The sequence below is a fragment of the Pteropus alecto genome, unplaced genomic scaffold, assembly GCF_000325575.1.
Source record: "Pteropus alecto unplaced genomic scaffold, ASM32557v1 scaffold20, whole genome shotgun sequence".
Classification (NCBI taxonomy): domain Eukaryota; kingdom Metazoa; phylum Chordata; class Mammalia; order Chiroptera; family Pteropodidae; genus Pteropus; species Pteropus alecto.
The window spans coordinates 17,247,860-17,252,752 of NW_006436298.1; positions in this window are offsets into that span (position 1 = coordinate 17,247,860).

Consider the following 4,893-nt stretch of genomic DNA (forward strand, 5'->3'; position numbering starts at 1 on the left):
GAATGCTCTTTTTAAAAGAGTAACCAGAACACTTCAGAACTCTACTTTTTTTCTACACAGTGTTCTAAATTCTCAGAAATAGTCAATATGTGATCTAAGATTCATAGAGCTAAAGTAATTATTTAGCCAACTGATGTATAACCATGTTGCAAACTGGCAAAAGTAAATTCTATGATGCAAAATTAAGTAAAAATTCCTTAGTGAGTAGGCCTAAAATTGTTATTACAACTTTAGTACGTTCACTGTAACAAATAGTACCAGACTATCTCATTGTGCTCTAACCACACTTTCCATGAAGCATTCATTCAAAGTAGACATAAAAAACAAACAAAAAACAAAACAAAACAAAAAAACACCTTGATAGACAGTATTCTGAAAAGGTATTTTATAATTTGCATGAAGAGGGTAAAAAAATGAGTGAAGTCTGTAGATTTTCCTAGAGATACAGTATCTAAGGCTGAATCAATTAATTGACTGTCTTAGTCAGCATGGGCTGCCATAACAAAATACCACAGATTCCGTGGCTTAAATAACAGAAATTTATTTCTCACGATTCCAGAGGCTAATAGTCCAAGATCAAGGTGACAGGATGGTCAATTTCTAAACCTGGTTTATAGATCTTCTCACTATATTTAAACATGCAGAAAGAGAGAGCAAGCTCTCTGCCTTCTTTTCTTATGAAGGCCCGATTCCCATCATGAGGACCCCGCCCTCATGACCTCATAAAACCTAAAAGCCCATCCCCAAATGCCATCCTATTGTGAGCTAGGGCTTCAGCATTTAAATACAAGAGAGAACAATTCAGTTATATCAGGACCAGTGTCTGATCATTGGTTTAGGAGGATATGCTATCTGGTTGAGAAATGCAAATAAGAAACAAAATCTTGGACATCTCTTGTTAGGTGTATCCCACTACAGAGCCTATCACAATGTCTGGCACATAAAAGACAAGTACTTAAAAACACTGAATTTGTGAACAGATGAAGGAATACCTCAAACCCAACATACTGAAGGCAGTATGGTATAGTGGCTATGAAGATGAACTGCCAAGAATTAAGCCTGGCTTTGTCTTTAATTTTACATATAATCATTGGAAAGTTATTAAACTTCTGTCTGCTTCAACTTCCTCATCTATAAAATGAGGATAACAATATCTACAAATATTGAATTGCTTTAAGAATGAAATATGTTAGTACTTTTTTTGGATTAAAATAATACCAGGACACTGTAAGTGCTATAAAAGTTTTAGTATTTAATATATATTTTTTGAAATTTAGTTAATCATATTTAACACCTTTGAAGTGATTTTGTCTCCTTCAATGCCCATGGTAGTTAATAGCACAAACATCCACCCAGTTGCTCAAGCCTAAAATCTAACCCCATTCCTTTCTCCTGCCCTTTTCATCTTTTGTTATATATGCAAACATTTACTCATTCTTCAGGTTTAAGTTAAGAAGCTTTTCTGTTTCCTTCCACTGAATTATCTCCAAAGAAATTTCTACATTCTTATATTTAGCCCCTTCTTTAAAGGTGTTTTAATTAAAATTACTGCATTATTGTATTTAAATTCTTCTTGATTGCTTTCATTTATTGTTTGTTTCTAACATGGAAATGAGTAATATAACAAATGCTTAACAAATATTTGTTGAAGTAATTGAACCGAAGACTACAATTTGGAAGTGACATATGAAATTACTTGATATAGTAATGTAACATTTGTGAATGTGGGAATAAGAAGATGGAGAATTTTTCCTAAAAGTGGATCCTCATATAAATGTTCATATGTTTTAGGAGAATTTTATGTGGTTAATGACCTATTTAATTTTATACTTATAAAGGCTTATCAAATAGTGAAATTTTTCAATAAATAGATTCATATGGAACTCATCAGCCTCTTTGTTACTTTGATTTTTAGTGAATAGAAAAGTGACATTTTCTTTAATTTGGTTAGTTGTCTTTTTCCCAGCATCGCCTTGGGAGGTTTATAAGTTCTGAAATATTCAAGCGGTCAGAGAGAGAAAATAAAATAGGTAGAAAGAAAAAGCCTGAAACTAAACCAAGAAAATTAATATTTGAATGATTGAATGAAAACTATTTTTAAGAACTCTAAATGTTTTATTAATTTAAATAATTTTTATAAACTGTATATAAGAAAAGATAATTTCTTTTTCTCTCTGTGACATATTGGAAATTGCATGTACTTTATCTCTTACAAGCTGGGTAACAAAAGAAAAATTAAGAGATTTGAGTCTTATCTTTCTCATTGGTGAACTGGATTATAGAATTACCTGACAGAGAAGACTGAAGCTTAAATGAGCCAATACATATATAAAGCCCTTGGTAGTTTGTATATGTGTTGTTTTTATAACAATTTTGCTTTTAGGTGTTAGTGGTCATGCTTTTCTAAGCCTCCAAATTCTTAATTAATTTTGGAAAATTATTCATACTATAGTTATCTGTATTTAAAGTACGAACTCATTAAAAATACATATTATATATATATACACATTTATAAATAAATATATACATACACATATAGATATTTTTTGTGGAAAGTCACAGAAGCTAATTAATTCTATCAATTTGTTCTCAACCATATCTACCTTTATCTGACCTCTAAGTTAGATATAAGGCCCATAATCATTATCATTTAGTTGTTGTTTTACACCATATGAGCCATTATGTCTAGTAATTCCACTTGAAGGATTGGTACTGGCCAAAAAAAAGAAAAGAAACCTCATCTTGTTGCCACATAAAAAGATTACTGCTGGTTTTGAATGCCACAATAGTTTATATTGGCAAAATATTTTGGCAAAAGATGTTTAAATTCTTCCTTTCCTTTATTTGTTAATTCTGTGGAGAAAGCTCAAGGTGGAATGTAAATGTTTACTAAATGCGTATTCAAACCCTGCAGTTATAGGTGAACTACTGCAGTTTTCACATGTTGTAGGTGCCACTGTATTAGAATACTTTTCCCAGGGGATGACTATAAAAATGAAGTCAATGAGCTGTAAGTGACCTTGCAACTAAAATGCTCCAACTAGTTTTGTCTATATAAGCACTTTTTTAAAAATAGTATACACTACTCAAAGTTTGGTTTCTGTTTAGGCAATGACCTTAAATATTCTTTTTCTTGTTGTTCTTAAGGGTTTGATAAGAACTTTTGAAAAGGAAAACACAAAGCATACAAGGCTTGAGTATTTTTATTTCTAATTCAACAAAAACAGAAGTCAACCAACTAAGATAAAAGAAATATGGACAGGAATAGACAGAAGAAATAACAATTCCTGGTATAATCTTTTTTGCTAATTAATTTTATTAATTAGATCATGATTAATGGCTACAATGGGATGGCTATAGATAACAAGTCAAAATCAAATTTCTTCATCCTGTTTGTGCATTATGTTTTCCTACTTTACACATTAAACTCTTGTGATTAATTTTTCCTACTTTTTATATTAGATTTGTTTAATTGCCATCTGGCAATCATAGTCTGGGGAGTTTATAACTCATCAAAATGTAAGCAGGATTCCTCTCAGCACTCAAAGAGATTCATAAGATCGGTGCCCATTTATAAAATAATCAACACATGTAATTTATATGTGGACCATGCTTTTAAAAACACCATCATAAAATAACAAATAAATGAGCTCACATAAAGATCATCTAGGACCTCCCATCACAGCCTAAAATAAACAGATCTTCCCATCTCTGCTTTGTTACAGCATTCCTAGCTGGAAACCCATTCCTCCCTTTGATGCGTACTATCTTATCTCTTCATCTCCCAAATTCTACAGAGCTGCAGCCTTCCCTATTGTGGCCTAGCTCTTTCTAAAATGTACTTTTAATAAATCTTACTTTTTCTCAATCTCGCAGACCTGTAATTCTTTGCTGTATCATCAGGGAAGAACCTAGGGATAACAACACACAACATGACTGCACTCCACTGTCCTCCATTACTCACCTCCTCCTCCTCCCCCATACTGCTGGGACGATGCCATATTTCACCTCACTCCAGTGGTGACAGCATGAATAATCCAAAATAACAGATATTTCAAAGGAGATTTACGACTGAGATAGAAAATCTTAAGAATTAATTTTTGTATCTAATTTTTTTAATCCGGCATCCTTCTAAATTTAATTTTAATAAGAAAAAATTTAAAGGTTGTAAATATAGTCTTAAAACATACTGGTATATAATGTAATTATGAGTAAGGCAAAATTTGGACAAAAGGAACATTTGTTTTCAACATTCTCTTTTCCCTTGTTCCAACTCTCTTTTCTCCCTCTTTTCCCTTCTCATCACCTTTTATCAAAACACAACTGAGTGCTAATCTATATATCCTCTATAATGAATCAATAAAATCACCTTGTCCTGTAAAAGTTCCCTGGGAGCCTGATCTCTGTTACTTCATGAGATTTACTATTTTCTACTAAGATGTTTATAGGTCCTATTGTGTTAACACATATTATAGCATTGCCAATTTTAGATGTGCCTTTATCACAAAGAAGAAGATTAATTGTAGGAATTTCTGTCTTGATAGTGAGCGTACAGAAGAGAGATTTGGGAAAAAATGAGAGGATACTCTTAATTCTGTATACTCACTTTAGGAAATGCTTTGGGCTTTGAGTGGTAAGGAAAAGCCCATCTATGAAACTGACAAGTGGCACAGATTATTTAGAAATTTTGGATGGTAGAGTACAAATTTAAGAGTTTAGGAATTCAAGTATACTCTTTCTTGATTTGAATGACTGACTAGAGAATTATGTTTAACTCTAAAATTCAATTCACATTGCTTCTTTAAACCAAAATATGTTTTTTATGTATTTTCTTCCTAGAATCCATAAAGTTGAAAATTGAAATTGACCACTTCCAACATTAACTTTACAAAA